Source organism: Anabrus simplex, chromosome 5, assembly GCF_040414725.1.
Source record: "Anabrus simplex isolate iqAnaSimp1 chromosome 5, ASM4041472v1, whole genome shotgun sequence".
In the NCBI taxonomy this organism is placed as follows: domain Eukaryota; kingdom Metazoa; phylum Arthropoda; class Insecta; order Orthoptera; family Tettigoniidae; genus Anabrus; species Anabrus simplex.
The window spans coordinates 200916609-200937978 of NC_090269.1; the positions used below are offsets into that span (position 1 = coordinate 200916609).

Genomic DNA, 21370 nt, shown 5'->3' on the forward strand with positions numbered 1-21370 from the left:
TAGCCATGTTTCAAAGCGTGTACACATCACCTATCGATTTTGCACACATCGACTCTTGTACTAAACTTCTTCCGCTAGATTGTGCTGCTATCTTAGCATAACCTATACGCGTGACCTTAAGGTACAAAGAATAGCCATGTTTCAAAGCGTGTACACATTACCTATCGACTTTGCATGCAACAAATATCGTACTAAACTTCTTCCGCTAGGTTGTGCTGCTATCTTAGCGTAACTTATACACATGAACTTAAAGTACAAAGAATAGCCATGTTTCAAAGCGGGTACACATTACTTATTGATTTTGCATGCATCAAATATCGTACTAAATTTCTTCCGCTAGATTGTGCTGCTATCTTAGCATAACCTATACCCATGAACTTAAAGTACAATGAATAGTCATGTTTCAAAGCGTGTACACATCAACTATCGAATTTGCATGTATCGACTCTCGTACTAAACTTCTGCAGGTAGATTGTGCTGCTATCTCAGCATAACTAAGACGCATGAACTTAAAGAACAAAGAATAGCTATGTCTCAAAACGCGTACACATTACCTATCGATTTTGCAAGCATCGACTCTCGTACTAAACTTCTTCCGCTAGATTGTGCTGCTATCTTAGCGTAACCTATACGCATGACCTTAAGGTACAAAGAATAGCCATGTTTCAAAGCGTGTACACATTACCTATCGACTTTGCATGCAACAAATATCGTACTAAACTTCTTCCGCTAGGTTGTGCCGCTATCTTAGCATAACTTATACACACGAACTTAAAGTATAAAGAATAGCCATGTTTCAAAGCGTGTACACATTACTTATTGATTTTGCATTCATCGAATCTTGTACTAAATTTCTTCCGCTAGATTGTGCTGCTATCTTAGCATAACCTATACCCATGAACTTAAAGTACAATGAATAGTCATGTTTCAAAGCGTGTACGCATCAACTATCGATTTTGCATGTATCGAATCTCGTGCAAAACTTCTTCAGATAGATTGTGCTGCTATCTTAGCATAACTAAGACGCATGAACTTAAAGTACAAAGAATAGCCTTGTTTCAAAGCGTGTACACATTACCTAATGATTTTGCAAGCATCGACTCTCGTACTAAACTTCTTCCACGAGATTGTGCTAAAATCGTGTAAGTGTGCTGCTATCTTAGCATAACCTATCGATTTTACATGCATCGACTATCGCGAGCATAACTAAGACGCATGAACTTAAAGTACAAAGAATAGCCTTGTTTCAAAGCGTGTACACATTACCTATCGATAATGTATGTATCGAATATCATACTAAACTTCTTCCGCTAGATTGTGCTGCTATCTTAGCATAACCTATACGCATGACTTTAAAGTAAAAAGAATAGCCATGTTTCAAAGTGTGTACACATTACCTATCGACTTTACATGTATCGACTCTCGTACAAAACTTCTTCCGCTAGATCGTGCTGCTATCTTAGCATAACTCATACACATGAACTTAAAGTACAAAGAATAGCTATGTTTCAAAGTGTGTACACATCACCTATCGATTTTGCATGCATCGAATCTCGTACTAAACTTCTTCCGCTAGATTGTGCTGGTATCTTAGCATAACTTATACCCATGAACTTAAAGTACGAAGAATAGCCATGCTTCAAAGCGTGTACACGTCACCTATCGATTTTGCATATCTCGTACTAAACTTCTTGCGCTAGATTGTGCTGCTATCTTAGCATAACCTGTACGCATGAACTTAAAGTACAAAGAATAGCCTTGTTTCAAAGCGTTTACACATTACCTAATGATTTTGCACGAAACGACTATCATACTAAACTTTTTCCACTAGATTGTGCTAAAATCATGTAAGTGTGCTGCTATCTTAGCATAACCTATCGATTTTACATGCATCGACTATCGTACTAGACTTCTTCCGCTAGAGCATATAGCAATCGCTTTTGTGTATCCCAAACCCATGTGCACGAACTTAAAGCATAAAGATGAGCTATGTTCTAAAGCGTGTACACATCACCTATCGATAATGTATGCATCGACTGTCGTACTAAACTTCTCCTGTCAGAGCGTACGACTATCGCTTGTGTGTGCACGAACTTAAAGCATAAAGAATAGCAATGTATAAAAATCTTGTAAACAAAGCAGCAGCATTACGTATAGTCAAGTTTAAATGCGTGCACACATCATGTATCCATGATGCACATAGTACTAAACTTATTCCATTAGAATGTACAAAGTTCGCATGTGTTTGTGCTGCTATCTTAGCATAGCCTATGTGAATGAACTTAAAGCATAAAGAATAGTTACGTGTAAAAAATCTTGTGAACATAGCAGAATGTTTACTACGTAGTTGTAGACATTAAACTTTGCATGCTGAGGCGGCATAATACGTGACCGTGACGTCACGACCACGTGCTCTTGTTTGGTAAACATAGCCACGTGCTTTTTTGACAGCTGTCTTCTTGACGAACCCTAACCTCACTTTGAAGGACAATAGAGCGTCGCTAACCTCACTGCTGCCATCTTTACGGCGGTAAACCTCAAGGCTGCCACCTTATGCATGTTATAGCGCGGAATTTAAAATCCAACAACAGAACATTGTTAACCTCACTCTTGCCATCTTTACGGCGGTAAACCTCAAGGCTGCCACCTTATGCATGCTGTAGCGCGGAATTTAAAATCCAACAACAGAACATTGCTAAACTCTCTGCTATCATCTTGAAAAGTTCAGTGTTCCAAACACTAGTTCGAAAAACGTAACTCATCGCACCTCGGGGATTTTCCATTCCTTGTTCTGAACATAAAACCATTTACAAATAAAGATTAATTTTCTACAAAGTACAAGCGTTCTTGCTGATAGCGATCGACGAGGTTGTTGCACCTTTAGCCCTTTAGCCCATTAGCCCTTTAGCCCATTAGCCCTTTAGCCAAGGAATGTGCGGTAAGGAGGAGGAAGAGTCCTTTCATCCTTTTTGCTCTTCTGACAAGATGTAACCCCTGGGTTCCATACCCTATCACGATTTTTTTTCAGCTATGTTTATGCGATAACTTGTTCGACTGATTTTTACACACAAGACGAATGATGGAAGGTAAATAATTTGAAGTTATACTTTGGCCACATCGTTTACCGAGCGAGTTAGCTGCGCAAATCATCAAAATTGTACTTTTGCTCTGAACACATCAAACAAATGTTCTGATCATATCTTGAGGTTAACAACATCGATTACAGTGTTCGATTCTAGTCTTGTTATGTTTCATTCTGATCTTCTTAGAACAAGGGTACCCCCTAACATGTTCTAAATACATGTTGTATTGAGTACAGTGTTCGATTCTAGTCTTGATCACTTATTTCGTGTTCTGAACACATCGATCAATGTTCTGATCACATGTTGTACCGAGTACAGTGTTCGATTCTAGTCATGATCACTTATTTTGTGTTCTGAACACATCAATCAATGTTCTGATCACATGTTGAAGTTAACAACATCGATTACAGTGTTCTATTCTAGTCTTGTTATGTTTCAATCTGATCTTCTTAGAACAAGCGTATCCCCTGACATATTCTAAACACATGATGTATTGAGTACAGTGTTCGATTCTAGTCTTGATCACTTATTTTGTTTTCTGAACGCATCAATCAATGTTCTGATCACATGTCGTATCGAGTACAGCGTTTGATTCTACTCTTCTTATGTTTCGAAAGTCTAAACATGCGCAATAATGTTATCGCTGCACACGCTTGCCTTCGCGATGCAGGTTTAAACTTGTTCGATATAAAGCTATGCCTTGACATAAGAGGCGGAGGAGGAGGTAGAGAAGGAGGAGGAGGAGGAGGAGGAGGAGCATGATAAGGCCTTAACAGCCTATGTATAGTCGCCATTGTTTAAGGATGATAGCTGTCAAAAGAATTTTTCAAATTATCCACCACCACATTTCAGCTAAAGAGGGCAGCAGGGTGCTCTGTTGATTAAGCACATAGAATTTCAAATTGCCCTCCACCGCATGCATAACAGCAGCTGTTAAATCATTGGTCAGAAAAATTTTGTCCGTTTTGCTCTACGATGCACTGCTTTCGAGATATTTAACATTTTGCATTTAAACCCCAAATTTAATGAATCGAACTAGCACGACACGTTAGCCTCTAAGCTAAGAGCAGCAGCCATCTTGCGCAAGCACCCTTAAAGCGTCTCATAAGGAGTTGTGTATAGCCGCCATCTTGTGTCCGCCATCTTGCGCAAGCATCCTTAGGGCGTCTCTAGTCATCTTGTGCAAGGACCCTTAAGCCACCTCATAAGAGCAACCGCCATCTTGCGCAAGCATCTCTAGGGCGTCTCATAAGGAGCCATGTATAACCGCCATCTTGCGCAAGCATCCCAAGGGAGTCTATGTATAGCGGTTATCTTGCATAAGCACCTTTAAGGAGTCATGTATAGCCACCATCTTGTGCAATTAGCGTCGAGAGATAGCTGATGTAGAATTTTTCTTTTTAAATTATCCGCCACCATATTTCAAAAGGAGCCATGTATAACCGCCATCTTGCGCAAGCAACCCAAGGGAGTCTATGTATAGCGGCCATCTTGCATAAGCACCTTTAAGGAGTCATGTATAGCCACCATCTTGTGCAATTAGCGCCGAGAGATGGCTGCTGTAGAATTTTTCTTTTTAAATTATCCGCCACCATATTTCAACTAAAGAGTGTAGCACTGAGGTTTGCGATGTAAGATGGTGGATGACAGCTGACAAAAAAGCGCGTGAGTTTGTTTACTAAACAAGAGCACGTGGAATTTGCCGCCACCACATAGATGGCAGCACGGTGCTCTCTTGATTAAAGATGGCGGATGACAGCTAACAGAACTTTTCAAATTGCCCGCTACTACAGAGAGCAGCACGGTGCTCTGTAGATTAAAGATGGCGGATGACAGGTGATGAAATTACCCGCATGATAGCAGCACAGTGCTCTATTGATTAAAGATGGTGGATGACAGCTGTCAAAAAAAGCACGTGGCTTTGTTTACTAAACAAGAGCACATAGATTTTTTTCAAATTGCTGCCACCACATTTCAAAGGTATCTAGCTAAAGAGCGCAGCACAGAGGTTTGTGATGCAAGATGGCGGATGACAGCTGTCAGAAAAAAGCACGTGAGTTTGTTTCCAAACAAGAGCATGTAGAATTTTTCAAATTGCCGCCACCACGTAGAGGGCAGCACGGTGCTCTCATGATTAAAGATGGCTGCTGTCACGCGGAATTGCCTGCCACCACAGGTATCTAGCTAAAGAGGGCAGCATGGTGCTCAAAGATGGCTGCTATCAAAAAGCATTTTTCAAATTATCCGCCACCACATTTCAAAGGTAAGTAGCTAAAGAGGGCAGCACTGTGCTCTATAGATTAAAGATGGTGGATGACAGCTGTCAAAAAAGCATGTGGATTTGTTTATCTCACGCTAGTGAGGTTAAGTTGGTAGCACTAAGGTTTAGGCCCGTCAAGATGGCAGCACTGCGGATGACAGCTGTGACGAATTTACATCTACTACGATAAAGAGGGCAGCACTGTGCTCTATAGATTAAAGATGGCGGATGTCAGCTGTCAAGAAAGCACATGGCTTTGTTTCCAAACAAGAGCACGTGGAATTTGCCGCCACCACATTTCAAAGGTAAGTAGCTAAAGAGGGCAGCACGGTGCTCTCTGGATTAAAGATGGCGGATGGCAGCTGTCAAAAAAAGCGCATGGGTTTGTTTCCAAACAAGAGAATGTAGAATTTTTCAAATTGCCGCCACCACATAGAGGGCAGCACGGTGCTCTCTTGATTAAAGATGGCTGCTGTCACGTGAAATTGTCTGCCACCACAGGTATCTAGCTAAAGAGGGCAGCACGGTGTACAAATATGGCTGCTGTCAAAAAGCATTTTTCAAATTATCCGCCACCACATTTCAAAGGTAAGTAGCTAAAGAGGGCAGCACTGATCTCTATAGATTAAAGATGGCGGATGACAGCTGTCAAAATACACGTGGCTTTGTTTACCTCACGCTAGTTAGGTTAAGTTGGTAGCACTAAGGTTTAGACCCGTCAAGATGGCAGCACTGCGGATGACAGGTGACGAAAGAGGGCAGCACAGTGCTTTGTGGTTTAAAGATGGCGGATGACAGCTGTCAAAAAGCACGTGGCTTTGTTTACCTCTCGCTAGTTAGGTTAAGTTGGTACCACTAAGGTTTATTCCCGTCAAGATGGCAGTACTGAGGTTTGCGATGCGTTGTTGTCTGTCAAAAAGCACGTGGCTTTGTTTACAAATCGGTCAAAAAGCACGTGGCTGTCAAAAAACACGTGGCTTTGTTTACCTCATGCTAGTTAGGTTAAGTTAGCACTACTGGGGTTTAGGCCCGTCAAGATGGTAGTACTGAGGTTTGCGATGCGTTGTTGTCGATGACAGCTGTCAAAAAGCACGTGGCTTTGTTTACAAATCTGTCAAAAAGCACGTGGCTGTCAAAAAGCACGTGGCTTTGTTTACCTCGCGCTTGTGAGGTTAAGTTGGCACTACTGAGGTTTAGGCCCGTCAAGATGGCAGTACTGAGGTTAGCGGTGCGTTGTTATCTGTCAAAAAGCACGTGGCTTTGTTTATCTCGCGCTAGTTAGGTTAAGTTGGCAGCACTGGAAGAGGCCTCTGGCTGAGGTGGAGGAGGCCACTGGGAGGCCACTGGCTGAGGAGGAGGAGGAGGTGGCCACTGGGAGGCCACTGGCTGAGGAGGAGGAGGAGGTGGCCACTGGGAGGCCACTGGCTGAGGAGGAGGAGGAGGCCACTGGCTGAGGAGGAGGCGGCCACTGGGAGCCGGAGGTGGCGGTGGCGCCAGAACTGTCCAATTATACTACTCAGTGACCTCTGTTAAAGAAAGTCCCAACTTCTTGATAAATGGTAAACAAAACTGGTAGAATTTCATACAGTACATGAAACTTCAAAATAACAAAATTTCATTAGATTTCTGTAGTGACATCTTCTGAATAACGGTTTAAATAGGTATAGTTTCCAGTTCAAGATTTCTCCAGAAGAGGAGTTCTTTTAGGCGCAAGATTAAAATGTGCGGCGTAGAGGTGTACCTCCCGGTACAATTATTATCAATTATTATTATTATTATTATTATTATTATTATTATTATTATTATTATTATTATTATTATTATTATTATTATTATTATTATTACCTTAAGGTCACGGCCGCTTTTTCCCACTCCAAGGCCTTTCTTAAGACCTATCTGTGCTGGTGTGACGTAAAGCAAATTATAAAATACAGTATGTAAATATACTAGTTCGTAAGCCTGTCTTTGACATTCGAAATTAATAATTATAGCGGATTTTTACGACCGGATGCCCTTCATGACGTCAACATCATTAGAGTAGTTAATGCGATGAGATGAATGACGTAATACATGATAATGGGGAGGGAGAGGGTGAAGCCCCATACCGGCACAGAGTCTACTCCTGTCGAATAGTACTAAAGGGTCTGCTCAAGGCTTTATGTCCCCATCCGACGGACGAATCACCATCAACAGCGTCATATGCCCTCACTCCATATTAGCACTGCGGATAGTTTTGAAATACAATCCAGGCTCTTGGCACGCAATCTAGTGATTATAATTTATTTTTATTTTTATATTTTTTTGCTAGTGGCTTTACGTCGCACCGACACAGATAGGCCTTATGGCGACGATGGGATAGGAAAGGCCTAGGAGTTGGAAGGAAGCTGCCGCGGCCTTAATTAAGGTACAGCTGGTGTGAAAATGGGAAACCACGGAAGACCATCTTCAGGGCTGCCGACAGTGGGATTCGAACCCACTATCTCCCGGATGCAAGCTCACAGCCGCGCGCCTCTAACCGCACGGCTAACTCGCCCGGTATTAAAAATTGTATACCACCACCTGTCTTACTTTACCGGCCAACATTCTAATAGTAAAAAAAAAAAAGTTGCGACCAAGGGGACTCGAGCCATCTAACCAGGATATCCGACCATTTACATTCCACGCTTTAACGATCATAGTCACCGTACGAGCTCTGTAACTACCTAAGGAGATAATGTATTTTTATACACCAGAATGGAAAAAAAGATTCACTCATTTCACGGAAAGATAGTATGTTTCACTAAATAGTTTAAGTATGATGGTCATTGTTCTTGTAACCCATACCTGGTACGAATTTAAGTCCCTGGAACGTTCTCAATATACCACGGCAACAGAAGTCGCGATGTACGTAGCTCGACCTCAAGCCGATAGATATAGCCGTGTAGCTACGTCATTACGGCGAATCTCAGACAATAACTTCACTGATAGAAGCGTACTTTTCTTTTTAGAAGTACGTAAGTCGTTGCCGTGAGAAGTTCACTGTATATTTTCTTGTTAAGAAAATATACCAATGTACCAATTTCAGGTTTTGAAACCTTCTCATTGTCTCAATATCACTGTGAATGACAGACAGATTAAGGATTGTGTGTGTGTGTATATAGTAAGTAAGTCTTTATTCGTGGCGAAGTTAGGGCTCAAGGCCCTCTCTTACACTTAACCACAATATTTAAAATAATTAACATACATACAGTATAATATTTAAATATAACAAATCTTTTAAAATAATATAGTACTAATAGAAAATATGGATATTGTAATAAAAAAATATTATAGAATGTGCAACACGACAATCTAAATATATATGATAATAAATATAAAACTAACACTAGTAAATGAAATGTCGTATGGCTTTTAGTGCCGGGATATCCCAGGACGGGTTCGGCTCGCCAGGTGCAGGTCTTTCTATTTGATGCCCGTAGGCGACCTGCGCGTCATGTTGAGGATGAAATGATGATAAAGACAACACATACACCCAGCCCCCGTACCGTAGGAATTAACCATTTAAGGTTAAAATCCCCGGCCCGGCCGGGAATCGAATCCGGGACCCTCTGAACCGAAGGACAGTACGCTGACCGTTCAGCCAACGAGTAGGACACTAACACTAGTGATAATAAGAGACGGAAACACAATAAAAACCTATGACTAGCGAATATATTTCTATTTTTTATGAAAATATGCTCATTCACGCACTCTTTCACACTACACACGTCGAAAAGTCAGCTAGAAGTATTCAGAAAGTGATTTCGGCAATCCACCTTAAAATTATTATTATTATTATTATTATTATTATTATTATTATTATTATTATTATTATTATTATTATTATTATTATTATTTATAGGCTATACGGCTATAATTCATACACGGAGGAACAACACGTAACTGTTTATCTAGCTGTGACAAGACTCTAAAATAAACAACACTTCATTTTCCGAGTAGCTCGTTTACCATATTTTAATATCCAGTGACTCAGGTTGTTGTGACACCTCTACGATAATTTACTTACTTCAGCTTGTTGACAATGTGTAATGAGAATGAGACAGTCTCTTTCTTGTTCAACGCTCATTGTCGATTTTTCTCATTTGTATGGCGTCTGCTAATTACAATAATTAGGATAATGTTCGGAGAGCTACATTCCTGAGCTGTTGCGTAAAGAAAGAGATACCTGCCTTGACCTATCGCCACTGGCTGACCTTCAAAGTGTCTCACTTCCTTCACTATTGCTAATTCATTTCGTTCAGTCCCGCCATGTCCTCTGTCTGACCTTTACTCGAGCACGTACAATAATAGAAGTGTGGTAGGAATTCAATTTCAAACCAGATTCCACTAATAATAATAATTTCGTATGGCTATTTCCAGTGCAGCCCTTGTGAGGCAGACCCTCCGGATGAGGGTGGGCGGCATCTGCCATGTGTAGGTAACTGCGTGTTATTGTGGTGGGGGATAGTGTTATGTGTGGTGTGTGAGTTGCAGGGATGTTGGGGACAGCACAAACACCCAGCCCCCGGGCCATTGGAATTAACCAATGAAGGTTAAAATCCCCGACCCGGCCGGGAATCGAACCCGGGACCCTCTGAACCGAAGGCCAGTACGCTGACCATTCAGCCAACGAGTCGGAGACCAGATTCCACTGTTAAACATTTGACATGTTGGATCAAGCAGAGGTGTTCAAAAAACACTGTATTTTGCCCAGTCATGGGCAAGCCTTTGCCACGTCAAGATATACTTTATTAATCGAAATATGAGGCGTTCGTATGTATGTAATAGCTTTACATTGGAAATAAAATGCATGTGATGGACGAGGAATAAAATCAGGATATTTCAGTCTTTTGCTGTCAGTGAATTTTGTATAAATGGCCTTAGGGTGAAATAACTTTATATATGCTACGATAACATAAGAAAGAGATCCGGATATAGAATTAAAAACAAAATCCACATTTGAACAAGTGTATTCTTGAAGTACATATCTTCACTATAATCTATTATCTATATCTATTTATATCTATATCTATCTATTATCTATCTATTATCTATAATCCATCTGAGCCTGACACCAGTATGTCAATGATTCTCTATAAACTCTAAGAATTGTATCCAATTTCAACCTCAGCAAACGGAACTTTTGTAATATGTGGTAATCATGGGGCCAGTGTAAAACCCTTCAACCCCATAACCCATAACTGTACCATATGTATATATTTTAAGTATTTTTTAGAATAGTGGCACTCACTAACGTATTTTTCAGCAGTGATATAGACTGGGTATAAGCTATGTGTCCGTGAACTGGTCCCTGAACCTCTTATTCTAAGGAACACGACACGATTATTTTCGGCACAACAATGCACTTCAAAGATCTCATAAACCGTTGGACATAATAGTGGCTTTAACACAGATAACCTGACATCTGAATACCAGTGATTCTTGATCAACTCAAAGAACTGTATCCGATTCCAGCCTCAATATATGTAATATTTGAAAATAACACTCTTAACCCCAAAACTGTACCATATGTATATATGTTAATATTAAGTAATTTTAAAATAGTGGTATCATGTTTATTTAATGGCATTCTTGTGTAGTTTTAATTAGTACTGTTTATTCTGTACAGTCGCTATTAAGTAAGTTATCTAACAGCTGAAGATGACCTATTTACGAGTCGAAACCGGTACTGTTTTTATGTAAATTTTTGACACTAAGTAAATAAAGTATTGATTAGGTGGAGAACTCATCCTTCATACTTGTACATATCTTCACACCAGACAAATGCTGGGGCTGTAGCTTAATTAAGGCCACGGCCGCTTCCTTCCCACTCCTAGCCCTTCCCTGTTCCATCGTCGCCATAAGACCTATCTGTGCCGGTGCGACGTAAAGCAACTAGCAGGAAAAAAAAGTACAAATCAGCAAATAAAATATGCATTTGCACACACATCTGATGTGTAATAATAACTCACAGCCGTGGCATTTTGTGTGCAGCTTGAGCGTGTGAGGACGCTGTTAGCTCCAAATTCTAAAGCATTAGCTGGGTGGGGGTGGGAGGAGGAGGTGTCGGGGCCGGTTTATAGAACGTCCCGGTTTTAAATTTATTACGCATTAAATACATTGAATATGACAGCAGAAACCAGCAGTGAACTATCTTCCGGCCTCAGTGTTGTCAATTTAATGACTTTGTAACTAATTTAATATTTCTCATCGCAAAATTGATGAAACTGTTGTATTGTTTAAATTAAATATGAATAATTTAATCCCTATGTAATGGTGTCCCGTTTGGTAGTTAGAGACAGGAATAACATTTTTTTCATTGAAAACTTAATAATGTGTCACTCTTTCATTGTGGTTTAACGACTCTGTAACAAACTCAATTCGACTGACCTACGGTTTGAATTCTAACGAACATTTTCCTGGTTTTTATTAGTGCTCAATGGTGGATTGTGTCTGAGTAACTCATAAGCTAATATTTCCAAGACTGTGTTACTTCAAGAACGTGAGTGTACCGAAAAGAAACTGTATACCGATGGTTTAAAGCAACAATACTCGTTTTTGAAAAAAAGAAAAGTGTCCGAGAGCGGGCTGTGTCGTGGTTTGAAAAGGAAATAGTACGTTAACACTAGCCCTATACAACTGGTGACAGAAGCCAAGAAAGAAGGGAAACGTACACATGGGCGGAGAGATAGTTCTGAGTGAACAGAAGAAAAAGAAAGAAGTGGAAGAAGGCCATCAAGCAGATCCGAAGTTATTAATATCTGAAGACATTGTGAACGATGAACGACTTTCCTGTCAACAGGAGAACGTGGATTGGCGACCACCGGCCCCTTAGTTGAGTATGATATAGCTTTCATTTTGTGCCATTTTCCTAACTTCCAATATCCTGTATGACCTCACTTGGTAAACTCTTATTCTCTTCCAGCCCCAACGATATTAAGTTTGCGAAGCCTAGAGATGATTTCATTTTCGGCCCTTGTATTTCCTTTTGCCGATAGCACCATTCTTTTATATGGCCTGAAGTATTCCATTCTTTATTTTTTTTTATTTTTTTTTTTGCTAGTTGCTTTACGTCGCACCGACACAGATAGGTCTTACGGCGACGATGGGACAGGAAAGGGCTAGGAATGGGAAGGAAGCGGCCGTGGCCTTAATTAAGGTACAGCCCCAGCATTTGCCTGGTGTGAAAATGGGAAACCACGGAAAACCATTTTCAGGGCTGCCGATAGTGGGGTTCGAACCTACTATCTCCCGAATACTGGATACTGGCCGCACTTAAGCGACTGCAGGTATCGAGCTCGGTTCCATTCTTTATGTGATTAGTGTTCAGAGAGTATGGTTGCTCAGTTATACTTCCCCTTAAAACAACAATCGCCACAACCTTTTAATTCGTGAATCAGTTAGTTTTGGTATTTTTCATCTCCGTCAACATACCGTGCAATGATAATATGGATTACTACCTAGATAAGGGTATGGAGAATATTCGTGTGTTGTTGAAAATGACATGATTATATAATTACTTGTTGTTAATAGAGAGTCAGTCCTGTGAGAAACCAATGACGAGGAAGGTCCTGTGGTAGGAAACCACCTCAACGTATTCATGACAGCAGGTTCTTCTCGGTCTTGTGGTCTGACGACTCAGGCTGCGGTCAGTGTCGGATGACGCACTCGAGTGATCTATCTAACCTGGGTTCGGCAGAGGTAATCTGTCGCTAGAACTCTGCTGAATGATCCACAATTCCTGTACTGCTAAACTGATTTTCTCTCTCTCTCTCTCTCTCTCTCTCTCTCTCTCTCTCTCTCTCTCATGGAGTTAATAAAAAAATAGTATGCTTATATTGAGCAACTTTACAAAGGTTCCATAGCTAATAATCAGCGTTTAATAAACTAGCGGGAATATAAATAGGGCCCTAAATAAGTTGAACTGAATAATAGGATACCAAGCTACCCCGAGAGTAACAGGTTTGCGAGACCTAAGGAATCTTTCATTTTCACACCTTCCTTTTCTTTAGCCAATACTTTCAGTTTTCCAAGACTTAGCTCTTCCTTATCCTCCCAGTGATAGATGAGGGACTTCTTAGTCGGATTGAGTGGCTCAAATGGTTTAGCACTGGCTTTGTGAGGCCATGTTTGTAGATTCGATCCACACCAAGTCCACTGATATTTGAAGGTGCTCAAACAGGCCTGCCGCGTATCGCTAGATATTACTTCAAAGAAAGAGCTCCTGAGAGACTACATTTCGACACCTCTAGAGCTCCGAAAACCCTTAAAGGAGTAAATGGGACGTAAGACATTTTCTTCACGCCTTCCCCTTCTTTAGATGATACATTCAGTCTTCGAAGACCTAGCCCACTTCTTTCTTCTCCTATAGTTCGAAGTAAGAGAGAGTGCATGATCCAAATCACCACCACCACTAGCCCAGGACTCGAACCCGAGTACCCTACTCTACGTTAACAGTTTCCACAAGAAGGGTCAAGGCATGACTGTGTTATTCGGCTCTTTGATGCTGAGTTGTCTGTTTATGGAGGCCTGAGCTGAATACTAATTTCCAAGGGCGAGCATATTTTTTTCGTCGTAGATAAATATTTAACTGCTAAAATTAGAATGTCTGTGACATTTCTGGTTGTTTGCGCTGTAAACAGACACCAATCAATAAAAACTTCACCATTCGCGCGTTACTGCTGACACAGCGTTTCAAGTGCTAACATTAAGTTCCACTCGATAAGAGAAAAGTGATAGGAAACACATAAATAAGGATAATGAATTCATACGTTTTGAAACCTAACTAGAATTATCCACGTTATTAATACAGCCCTGCACGGATGCGGATATCCGCGGATTTATCCGCGAAGTTAGTATCTTGGCGGATGTATACTCTATGGCAGTGCGGATAATTTTCCCGATAATTTCTAAATAAAGATGTTTATTGATTTTCAATTAGGCATACTCTTATTTTTCCTGGTGATTAGGCGATTGGGGGAATAGTGATATATAAAGAGCTTTGAGACAATAAAGCCGTAAATCTGACCTGAGCCTGCCAGACTCCTGTCCGCAATTAATGGATTCAGAAAGGAAGGAACGAAGGTCAGTACGTCGGTAGTTGTCGCAAGAGAAAATCATTCATAAATCAGTGACTGTATGGGTTCTGGTTCCAGGTGTCAGACCTTCTGTGTTATGTTAACATATATATATATATCAGTTTCAATAGCTTGGGTGTAATATACTGTAGTTAAACATTTACAATATCCGCGGATAACCATTCGCGGATGCGGGTGCAGATATTATTTTGTATACCCGAGCAGGACTCTAGTTATTAATGCAGCCGCATGCTGTCGAGGGATTTTAACTCTTAAATGGGGTTCTCTCAGCCTGCTGAGACAAACCGAGATTCTGTTGCTACGAGAGGCAGCGCACTCGATCATGAAAGCCAAGCAGTAGGCTGAGGATGTCAGCACGGTCTCCATGAAGCACTCTAGTATCTGTAGGCCATATGGCTGGTCAGCCGTCACTTTCGTAGGCCAAGGCCGTAATGAGCGATTGCATCACGTTTTTGGGGTTGTTAGATAAATAGTTCGACAAATTCTTTCATTTTATTTTGGTTAGATACCAATGTGTTGAAAGGTGTCTTCCCTCAATTGATATGCTATATAAAATTAATAATTGTTGTCTCTAATTATCTCGGTTTCTGTTGTTAGCGGTAATTATTATTTCAAGGGGAATTAAAATTAGATAAACCTCCCCTTGCACTTAAATAAAATTTAGGAAAAATTCTGCCCCTTCGAAGAGTGGAAGTATGATATCGGCAAAAGAAATAGATAGGGTCATGTAAGGTGTGAAAAAAGTAAGTAGTCGTATTATTATTATTATTATTGTTATTATTATTATTATGTTATTATGTTTACGCCCCAGTAACTACTTATGAAGGTTTTCAGACAAGCCTAGGTGCCCTCAGGAGTTCTTTTACTTGCCAGTAAATCTACCGACACGAGGCTGACGTATTTGAGCACCTTCAAATACCACCGGACTGACCCAGAATCGAACCTGCCAAGTTGGGGTCAGAACGTCAGCGCCCCAACCGTCTGAGCATTAGTACTACACCTAAACACTAATTTTACATATGACGTGCCAAGATTCAGACACAGAACAGAAGATGGTCCTGTTCCTTCTGAGTCTAACACGTTGTGACAACCCGGTGAATATTTACTAACAAAAAACGTCAGAACTACTCAGCGAAGACTGGAAGAAAGTTGAAGGTACCCCGCCATTCCCTGTGGCATGCAGTTCGTTATCTTATCTTGGCAAACTCTTTACCCTGGCTCTTACTCCGCATACAATGCAGTACTTTTCTTTGCTGCTGGTGTTTAGCAAGTTTGAAATAGATGAGAGAATAATCGATCATTTACTTGAAAACCTATTACGAACTGTTTTGTACTTCGTTCATATATAGCTACCCGATTTTGACTTAACCTATTTATTTAAACCGATTTTAGTTCGTTTTATTAAGATGTTTATATTTACGTAACGTGAAGTAGAAAACCTTGAAAATGCCATCTCATAGCAACATTAAACTGTAATGTAAATATCCTCGTCACGAGGTTATGTAGCTCTTTTCAGGCACACTCCTACTTTCTTAACCACATACCAGCTCTCTTGCCAATCTTAAACTTCTGACAATGCCGGAAATCGAACACGAATCTCCGAGGATTGCATCTAATAGCGCTCTGAACTGAAGATGTAGGGCGAGTCTAGTAGTTGGTCAGTTGTTCCTTCTCTCTCTCTCTCTCCAAGATTTCTTTAACGACGGTCCTTTTCAGTATACTGGTTCAATCAATCTTGATCTGCATTTAGGGCAGTCGCCCAGGTGGCAGATTCCCTATCTGTTGCTTTCCTAGCCTTTTCCGAAATGATTTCAAAGAAATTGGAAATTTATTGAACATCTCCCTTGGTAAATTATTCCAATCCCTAACTCCCCTTCCTATAAATGAATATTTGCCCCAGTTTGTCCTCTTGAATTCCAACTTTATCTTCATATTGTGATCTTTCCTACTTTTATAAACGCCATTCAAACTTATTCGTCTACTAATGTCATTCCACGCCATCTCTCCGCTGACAGCTCTGAACATACCACTTGGTCGAGCAGCTCTTCTTCTTTCTCTCAATTTTTCCCAACCCAAACATTGCAACATTTTTGTAACGCTACTCTTTTGTCGGAAATCACCCAGAACAAATCGAGCTGCTTTTCTTTGGACTTTTTCCAGTTCTTGAATCAGGTAATCCTGGTGAGGGTCACATACACTGGATCCATACTCTAGTTGGGGTCTTACCAGAGACTTATATGCACTCTCCTTTACATCCTTACTACAACCTCTAAACACCCTCATAACCATGTGCAGAGATCGGTACCCTTTATTTACAATCCCATTTATGTGATTACCCCAGTGAAGATCTTTCCTTATATTAACACCTAGATACTTACAATGATCCCCAAAAGGAACTTTCACCCCATCAACGCAGTAATTAAAACTGAGAGGACTTTTCCTATTTGTGAAACTCACAACCTGACTTTTAGCCCCGTTTATCAACATACCATTGCCTGCTGTCCATCTCACAACATTTTCGAGGTCACGTTGCAGTTGCTCACAATCTTGTAACTTATTTATCACTCTATAGAGAATAACATCATCCGCAAAAAGCCTTACCTCCGATTCCACTCCTTTACTCATATCATTTATATATATAAGAAAACATAAAGGTCCGATAACACTGCCCTGAGGAACACCCCTCTCAACTGTTACAGGGTCAGACAAAGCTTCACCTACTCTAACTCTCTGAGATCTATTTTCTAGAAATATAGCAACCCATTCAGTCACTCTTTTGTCTAGTCCAATTGCACTCATTTTTGCCAGTAGTCTCCCATGATCCACCCTATCTAATGCTTTAGACATGCCAATCGCGATACAGTCCATCTGACCTCCAGAATCCAAGATATCTGCTATATCTTGCTGGAATCCTACAAGTTGAGCTTCAGTGGAATAACCTTTCCTAAAACCGAATTGCCTTCTATCGAACCAGTTATTAATTTCACAAACATGTCTAATATAATCAGAAAGAATGCCTTCCCAAAGCTTACATACAATGCATGTCAAACTTACTGGCCTGTAATTTTCAGCTTTATGTCTTTCCCAGGCCTTCGGCAGCCTTCTGGGTTCCAGCCCGGGACTTATCTTTTAACAGCACTTTCATGTTTTCGAAGAGTGTGTCGAATCCAATTCAATTTTTTTAAAGCTTGAATCTGCTCCCAAATGGACCTCTGCTGAGTTGTTGACCACAGATCTTGATTTGATAGAGTTTTGCGCATCGAATGTCCATAACGCGTCGTAAGCACCAATTTAAGATGTACAGTCAGCTTGTTCTTCCCTCTGTCATTTTCTAAGTATCGCAGCCATATGGGAGTACGGACACCACATTGCTATTGGAGAGTCTCAGGCTTCTTATTTCTCCAAACTAGATACAGCTCTATGAAGATTTCATTTGTCTTTCGTGTCCGACTTTTCATACTTCGCCTCCTCCCTTGGTGGTAGTAGTCCAATTTCAATTTTCCAGCTGTGCACTACCTGGTTTTTCTGTACGTTGGAATTGTTTCGTATTTCCTTTGGTTTTGCGCTGGTTATCTTTAGTTCAGCCATTTCTACTTCAAGTTTTCCCAACTTTGTTTCCATGCCTCGTAGCATAAGAAGCCTAACCCTTTTATGTAATGGCAACATGTTTTCGTGACAGTGATCATCGGTTCATTTTCTTGGTAAATGTTCCATGTTTGTTATTAATCTGTGAAAGTAGCAAGGTAAACGTTATTCTCATTGTTTTACTGATAAATAAATCCTGGACCATTTCAGACATGATATTGAACATCAAATAATGATATTTTAAATTATACACGAAGTACAGTATGCAAATATCACTGTTTTCCAAGTTTTATCAACAAATGTAAAATACTTAATGTGTTTCTGTAATATTTCAGGTTTGGGTTTGTATTTAAATTTGTTCCCAAATATTCCTCGTATATTGTTTAATACTATACAATTTTTGAGAGTAAAGGAATTCATAAAGGAATTCACATTCTGTTCCAAATAGATAATGCAACCTAAAGCCAACCTCCCACCTACTTTTCCTCCATTATACTAGTACTAATTACATTTATAGTGTTGTAGATAATATCAGTGAAAGTTGCAAGTGTTACATTTATGTTGTTCTCCTTTGTTTACAGGTGAGTACTGATGATTCCTGACTGGCAACTGAAGGTTTTTCCCTGCTTCCTGTGAGTTACACATATTGTTGTAAGGGTTATCAGTCTATAGAGTGCTTTGATGCACCCATCCTTAAAAAGCCAGTCCTTTCTTAGAAGAAAACCTAAAACTACATAATACATATGTAGGCCCTACAAATTAAAATAATTTTAAAATATTTACCTGAAAAAATAAATGCATACTTAAAGCTCTGGTTGGAAAAAATTCACTTGGACTCTTTTATGAAGCTCGGCAGACTTTCAAAACGTACCTTTCTCAAAGCTAACCCTTAAATATTTTTGTCGTGAAAAAATTATATTAGCCCAGTTATCCGAAAGCTATTGCGATATTTTGTCTTGTATGATGTAGACAGTCCGCCTCTGTGGTGTAGTGGTTAGCGTGATTAGCTGCCACCCCCGGAGGCCCGGGTTCGATTCCCGGCTCTGCCACGAAATTTGAAAAGTGGTACGAGGGCTGGAACGGGGTCCACTCAGCCTCGGGAGGTCAACTGAGAACTGAGTAGAGGTGGGTTCGATTCCCACTTCAGCCTTCCTGGAAGTGGTTTTCCGTGGTTTCCCACTTCTCCTCCAGGCGAATGCCGGGATGGTACCTAACTTAAGGCCACGGCCGCTTCCTTCCCTCTTCCTTGTTTATCCCCTCCAATCTTCCCATCCCTCCACAAGGACCCTGTTCAGCATAGCAGGTGAGGCCGCCTGGGCGAGGTACTGGTCATACTCCCCAGTTGTATCCGCCGACCAAGAGTCTGAAGCTCCAGGACACTGCCCTTGAGGCATACCTGGAGGTTAAACAGATGATGATGATGATGTAGACAGAACTTTCCATATTTTGTTGTCATATTCAATTGCTGAAGTGTTGCTAACACTAAACATAACGGTGGCAGCCACAAAGTCAGGGGCACGACTCCATTACATGAGGCTCTTACGTTGTTGTTCTTTTTTTATTGCCATGTGTGTGGTAACATAATCCAAGACGTGTTTACAAAACGTTGCATGATACAACACATCCGAAAGAGTAAATTCTCAGAAAGGAGAGTTAAAGTTAGACATCTGAAGAAAACCTTATTTTAATTTTCTGAAGAGCAGGTCAGCGTAGCGACTCACACAGAGCCTTAGACATTTTAATAAGGGACGGGAAGCAAGGACAATAAATTGAATGTAAGATTGTAATGAACTGATATCACTTCGATTTTGTGCATTCACCATGTCCTTAGATTTTTTTAAAATGCCTTTAATGGCGATGGTTGTTGTAAAAAAAATGAGACTGTGAACCACTTCTGATAACGGAAGGAGGTATCCTCTAAAGTAGAGCTGGCAGGCTAGTTCGGTACTCGTGAGGGAGAAGGGGAAAATCGAACTTAGGACATCCCGACATGTTCAATTTAAAATCTGGCCGGTAAGTTTGATCATCGTAGATTCAGTATTGTGCGAGTTGTATCGAAGAATTCTCGTTCTGAATGATGTGCTGTGGGTCAGTATTTCTCCGATATCATCACATAACGGTTTTTTTTTTTTTTTTTTCATATGTTGATGTGCAGAAAGTTTTCTTGCGCACATCCCAGATGGACTGGTAGGATGACCTCATCAACAGTGGTTAAATGTTATCATCTCCCTAGCCTCTGCACAGCGAGTAAAGACGAAAATATATGGTTCCAAAACAAATCTACATTGAAAGCCAATCCTACTATCTCGCAAGGAAAAGAACATCAGGAAGAATGAAGAAATACTGGGCATTAAGAAAGAACAACACATAGAGAAATGATCGATTCAACGTACACCAAAGAGGGTGAAACGAAAGAAGGAAAAAGAAATAATAATAATAATAATAATAATAATAATAAACACCGAGCTCGATAGCTGCAGTCGCTTAAGTACGGCCAGTATCCAGTATTCGGGAGATAGTAGGTTCGAACCCCACTGTCGGCAGCCCTGAAAATGGTTTTCCGTGGTTTCAATTTTCACACCAGGCAAATGCTGGGGCTGTACCTTAATTAAGGCCACGGCCGCTTCCTTCCCACTCCTAGCCCTTTCCTGTCCCATCGTCGCCATAAGACCTATCCGTGTCGGTGCGACGTAAAGCAACTAGTAAATAATAATAATAATAATAATAATAATAATAATAATAATAATAATAATAATAATAATAATAATAATAATAATAATAATAATAATAATGTATTCACCCTCTTTCTAACAGTTTCCTATTTATCTGGGATGACTCTCATGTGGATTAAGCCTAGTTTTACGGTCGGACGCCTTTCCTGACGCCGACCCAACGTGGAGGGATGCGTGTTTGTGCGGGGGTTAGTAATGTGATACGTCAGTGTGTAAATGACTGTGTGTATTAAAGCGATCAAACATGCAGTCCCCAAGCTAGAGGAAATAACCAAAGTTAAAATCACCAATCCAGCTAGGAATCGAACCCAGGGCCCTCTCAATGGTAGGCCACTACGCTGACCATTCAGCCAAGGAGTCGAACAATTATTATCATTATAGAATATTCGGCGCAGAGGTAAAATAAACGATAGAGTAATTAATTGCGTTACGATATAGATATTGAAAGAAGTGTTTCGGTCTATCAATCTTGGGGCCATTTTTAAGAGTATCATAAAGATTGTCCTTCCCATATAAATCCTGTTTTAATCCAAGAAGAGCTTGTAAGCCAAGTGGTGCTAGAGGGTGAACTTCCTAACTGCTGCGGAAATTAGG

The 21370-nt window shown here is 40.5% G+C and overlaps 1 protein-coding gene across 1 annotated transcript in view; it reads left to right on the forward strand.

Moving 5' to 3' along the window:
- The window catches only part of LOC136874435 (puratrophin-1), a 1332114-nt gene that overhangs the window by 1116400 nt on the left and 194344 nt on the right, over positions 1-21370 (forward strand). The gene's annotated exons all lie outside the window — the stretch shown is intronic.